Genomic DNA, 5,983 nt, shown 5'->3' with positions numbered 1-5,983 from the left:
TAATAATAATAATAATAATAATAATAATAATAATAATAATAATAATAATAATAATAATAATAATAATAATAATAATAATAATAATAATAATACATGTTTAGATATTGCCTTCAATCCCTCTTTGTTCTCAAAGTAGAGCATGGGCCTGAGGTAAATATTTTACCGGACTGACAGAATTAATCACAAGTCTCAACATCCCACAAAGACTCCTTTGAGCTGAGCGGGCTGCATGGACAAACTGGAGCTGAGCCTGAGCCTGAGCCTCTCTGTGCTGGGGGAGAGAGAGGTTACTGACCTGATCCAGCGAGTAATGCTGCACAGCTAAATCCGAACTGTGAAGGGACATGCAAACCCACAGCAGACACCCAGGGAGCTTCACGCATCACGGGGGAACGGCCCAGACAGGCAGCATGGGACTCAGTGCGCGCACCTCATCAGGAAACTCTCTTGGCCCATGCGGGGCTTTATTTCGCTGAGATTTACTCAGTGCCTTAAAAAGTGCGTGGAGCCAAATCAGGGTATGTTTGAGCACGCTGGGTTGTCACCCGTGACATCCCGCGACGGTGACAAGGAAGGAGGTGTGAGGGCGGGGGAGGGAAGTAGCAGTGTTTCTTTTTTTTTTTGGTTTAAGGCACTGGGCTCCAGACTCTGCTCAGTTGCTGGGGATATACCAAGCTGCTATTTGATCAATTGAGCCGAGGGTTTCCTAAAGAAAAGGTAAATGTGCACTGGCTAAGTGGACGCACTCCACTTGGAGAGCCTATCGCACTGTGTTTACCTGTTTACTTTCGCAGGTAGTTCAAACAGGCCTCTCGCCTCTGTGACAGTGGCCAGTGTACAGACTGTTTTTATTTATTTTTTTATTTTATCTTTTGCAAAAGAGGATGTCTTGACATAAAATCGCTTCCAGTTTAACATATAAGATATTGAACGCGCAAATCTGCATTTAGAAAAATATATATATATATATATATATATTTAAAAAAAAAAAACAACAACATAGTAACAAGTTGTTCATTATGTACAAATTGATATGCATTGTAACAGATACGTGCTGCGTTTCTTATGGCTTGTTTTCTTTTTCACTATTATTGGGGACGCAACATTTTTTTTAAAGGCAGCCTCCGTCACAGGCTCAAAGTTAAAGCAATTTTGCAGCTGTAGCTCTGTGGAGACCGAGTGACTCCTCACAGAAGATAATGCTTAGGGAGGGCCTCTCAGGTGCAGATGTGTCAGGATTTAGAGGACAACAAAGGAGGTGCAAAGTTGCTGTATTATATCACTTCGCTGCAGAAACGTATAGGACACAATTTCTCAAATGACTTTTTGTGCAGCAAACTGCTCAGAGTGCATGCACAAGAACAATCTGTTGTTGTTGTTTTTTTGTTTTGTTTGTTTGTTTCATCTGATCATTCCTGCTGTCACCACTCTAAAACCATTGTTCCCATTTTAATGTGAGCTGCAGAGCAGACTGGATCAGTATTCAAGCTCGTTGTGTTTTCATTCAATGCCATAGTCATTCAAAAAACAATTAATATTTCGGACAAATCCTCCCTCAAAAAATGATGATAATAATAATAATAATAATAATAAAAATAAAAAAAACTTGAATCCAGGCTGATTAATTATAATTCCCTCCTAAAAATTCATGCCCACGATTGTTCTCAAATAAGTAAAGAAAGGGGGAGGGGGGGGGCTTATATGCCTGATTGAATACATCTTTCGATTGAAAGCGCAAATAAGAATGCCGCGGGAGGATCCATAATAATGTTGATCAGTGCTTCCCCTTTTAATCGCTGAGTTTCAGCGTGTTGGGACGCCTGAGGGAAGGAGTTGGGCTTTGATAAAGGTAACCCCGCCTGCCTCAGGGCAGCCGTGATAAATGTACAGAGTGACAAGCCCTCCTATGATTAAAAGCCAATATATTAAAGGAAGGTAAAGTCGGGTGCTGCTTTATTTATTGCGGCCAAGATAGCCCGGGGACACTTTGCTTCAGGGGAAGATTCTTTTTTTTTTATTCCTCAGAAAGCCAACCTTCCTTCCCTTCCAGGCAAAAAAAAAAAAAAGAGCTTTATTCGTCTTCCTTTCTATAATGATTAAACATGTCACTGCGAGATTATGGAGTCGCGCCCATGACCCGAGGAGATGCCTTCATTTGTTAAACCACCAGTTTATTTGTAACGCCGAATTTCATGCCACGCTGAGCCATTCGCCCTAATCTTTCCCCTGTGTGTGTAAAGACGAATCGCTGGAAAAAAAAAAAAGACGCTTATTATTTTTTAATCACTTCCTTCTTTCAGTGTCGCACTGGTACTGGCACTTATGAGGGGGGGAACTCAGCTCAGATTCCTATTCAAAGAGGCAAACATTACTTGTAACAGGACGATATTAATGCCATAAAAAAAAAACACACACCAAAAACTATTGAAATAACATTAAAAAAATTTCTTTAGGAGGCTTTGATGTGGCTGCTTCTGAATGGCACAAGAAACAGCAGATAACTTATCCTCCTTGTGAGTTGTCTTGTTTGTGAGAGTGGCAATAACATTAACAGCTGTTGACATCTGTAGAGCTCTAGCGGTCTCTACCGGTAAAATTAAGAAACAACAGGGGGTGAACGTTAGATTAAACAACTTGAAGGCAACGATATGTCGGTTGTACAGGCGCATAAGCCTGTACAACTGGTGGAGAGGTTATGGTCATTAAACTGCACAAGGCACATTATTTTTCTTTTAATGTTTCATCATTCATTTAAAGAAACTATCCAGTGGCACAGTTTTGTTTCACTAACAGTTATACGATACAATACAGTACATACAGCTGGGTTGTAAAAGTCTTGATCTCCACTTTGTAAAGTTTTCAAAGAATTGAATACAGGGGGGAAAAGTCATTCTTCTTTCACTATACCTGACTTGATTAAATCACAAAAGGGAATAAACTTATCTAATATGTCTTAGTGAGACGGGAGAACTACTTTTGTGTTAAATTTAGATATTTAAGTTATTTTTATTAACTAATCGATTCCATAAATCAATTCGACATTCTCAAATGAGGACAAAATTGATTTAAAACGAATGAAAACAAGAACGAATAAAAATCAAAAAGAAAACAAAGAAAATGTGTCCAGAAAGACCTTCAATCACTTCCTCCTGTTTAGTCACTAGATGCATCTGAACGTGGATATTTTTTGGAGGCGTAAATGCTATCTTGATTCATTTATAATTTAGCAAAAAATAATCCAGAAACCTGACGCTCATTGTTCTAGGTAACAACCTATCTCCAAAGTTAATTTGATTAATTACAGAAAATAGTCTGAATAACAACGCTAAGGTGCAGTTGCATTTTGAGTTACTTAAATTGTGACTCTGATCTAAATCACTAAAGGAACTTTTTATTTTGTATTCCCGCAGAAAGCCTGCGTTTCTTTAATCTGCATAAAAGAGTTATTTTCTGTTTGTTAGGATTAGGTTTTACTTTTGTTGGAGGTTTGCCCACATCATTAGCCTTGAGAACCATTAGCCTTCGAAGGTGCAGGCCACTCTGATCTCAACAACAATGCCCAACCAAGCATGGACTCCTCAGGTGAGTGCGTAATGATTCACCAGCTACTGTGCCCTAAAACCACAGACTGGGCCTGTACCAAACACAGACTGGCCAAAGACAGAATGAAAACGCAGCCTTATCAGGGTCCTTCTTATCAAGATGTATGTAGCTCAAAGTTATTTTAATAAAAGAAAACAAGCAATGCTAGACAAAGAAAACCAGCTGTCTCCGTGAAGAGGTACCACCACAAATGACGGTGTGCAAAGCTGACTGGAGCAGCCAATGCGCTTACCTAAACTGGAAGGTGTCTCTGTGTTGGCAGCGTTAGGACAGCGCAGCAGAGTTAATGAAATATCTCCAAATGGGAGTCAGGAGTGCGTGCAGAGATAAGCCTGATGTGGTTTATATACCCAGAAAGCAAGTGCTCCTCTTCTCATATTGTCAAAGAGCGTTTGCATAGCTGGCCAAGTGGCTGTGCACTTGCTGACTCGCTAACATTGTGCGGTGTTTGTTTTCCCCCTTGGTGTGACGTGAGACAAAATATTGGCCATATGTTCATCTGCAATAAATTGGCCCTGAGCGCAAACACAACATCCCCCTCCAGAGCACGGTGCTTTTAAACCCACATGGCAAGTTTTCTCCTTTCGAGATGTTTTTTTTGGGGGGACACGGAACCATCCGGTGCGCAATGACGGTAAATGATATTGTCGCAACAGCTTGTTTTAAGAGATAATTGTGCGCCTATGGAAGCGCTGCCGGTTGGTCTTTACGCCGCCACCTATTATTCCTCACCCAGGCGCTCTAATAAATCGCTTGGTAACCAAGAAGCGGCGCAGTCTAAAGAGCAGATGTGGCATGTTATCCACACCACAGTTGCGTTTACATTAGATACCCTGATACAATGATTGATAACCAGGTCAGCTCCCAGGAGGGACATGCGACTAACACATATTGGCAACATCCACAATGGAAACACCTGGAACAGTGAGAGCAAGCAGAGTTAACTATAATAATAATAATAATATTAATAATAATAATGATTTATTATTATTATTATTATTATTATTATTATTATTATTATTATTATTATTATTATTATTATTATTAATAATAACAGTCAATCTGTTGCGTTAAAACACATTTTGATGATTTAAGTAGACTTTTCAGGGGCTTTTTCTCATATTTTGCTAACTATAATACATTTTTATCAAGTCCTGTTTAATGCACATCTTATGGGAGTATTTAAACATTTTGAAAGAAATTTAAAATTTGGAATGTTTTTTTTTTTTTTCCAAGGTAAAATAGGTCTCCTTAAGCCAACTTCACACCTGTTGCTTCTAAAGATGAGCAGAGGAGAGGCCACATTTTTTTTTCCTGTGTGAATATTGCCTCACGTGTGTAAAGATGATGGCGGGGAATGCAGGTAATTGTCCAGGCAGGAAGAAAGCAATATGAGGCAAACACCAATTGTGCTATAATGACACGTTGAGAGTGAATACCTGAAATCAAGACAATGATTTTATTGTGGGCAGCCTGGAATCTATGCATGATGATAATGGTGTTGCCTAGTAGAGCAGGAGCGACCATCAATCAATAGAGAATACACTACTGATGGGTTTTGTGCTGGGCCACTTTGCTGATGAAAGACAGAGATTATCATGCCTACCGCTGCTGTCTTCAAGAGTATCACTAAGATGCTGAGAATACATATAAATAAATTGGCCTCATACCTTCTTTGAAATTCCACATTAAGGCAAAGCAGTTAGTTAGAGTTGGAATGTATTCATGAGGTTGAGACAAATGTGAAAAAAAAAAAAAAAAAAAAAGAAAGCTTTCCACTCAGCCGCTCTGTGAATGCCCCCGCGCTGTTTGAGATGTGCCACAAGTGCTCTAGGTGCTAAATACAAGACCTCCTGCAAAAAGGATGGGTAAGATAGGCCTTGGCGGTCAAGCTATTATCAATCCCAGGCCCAGAGCTTGATGACTAACATACTTCAGATGTGGTTAATGGCTTTGTAAGAACACTGATGCCACAGCTATTCTGAAATCAATCAGTTCAAGTTTTAATGTATCGACTGCTCAAGGAGGACTAAAAGAGGGCAAGCTTCTCGACACACAAATGCAGGAATGGATGAGGTTGATTTCACCAGGAAGATACACTTTGAAAAAAAAAAAAGTTTAATTAAACCTGAGGACGCACTTGTTCTCATAAGCGATCATAGCCAGTCCCATCAGCATGAAAGGCTTGGGTAATTTTTTTTCTCACAAATACATGCACTCACCGAGGTTTAGATCACAAAGTCCTCCGCATTAAGGCGAGTAGATGGCAGTTTTTAGCTCTTGGTAAGAGGAACTGAGTTGTTCTCCAACAAAGTGTCCAATTCTGCGCAGTTGTGAAATAGCCCATCTCTCAAATGACAACAGAACATTGTGAATTTGA

General features: G+C 39.7%; 1 protein-coding gene across 1 annotated transcript in view; it reads right to left on the bottom strand.

The window, feature by feature from the left end:
* Positions 1-3,853, bottom strand: part of nkx2.2a (NK2 homeobox 2a) — a 7,969-nt gene extending 4,116 nt beyond the window's left edge. Inside the window, exon 1 of the mRNA XM_008399559.2 lies at positions 3,836-3,853. The gene's annotated coding sequence lies outside the window, so the exon portion shown is untranslated. The remainder of the gene's footprint in view (positions 1-3,835) is intronic.
* Positions 3,854-5,983: the final 2,130 nt, after the last annotated feature.

Source organism: Poecilia reticulata, linkage group LG22 (assembly GCF_000633615.1).
Source record: "Poecilia reticulata strain Guanapo linkage group LG22, Guppy_female_1.0+MT, whole genome shotgun sequence".
NCBI classification, from domain to species: domain Eukaryota; kingdom Metazoa; phylum Chordata; class Actinopteri; order Cyprinodontiformes; family Poeciliidae; genus Poecilia; species Poecilia reticulata.
This window is presented reverse-complemented; position numbering and strand designations above follow the sequence as displayed.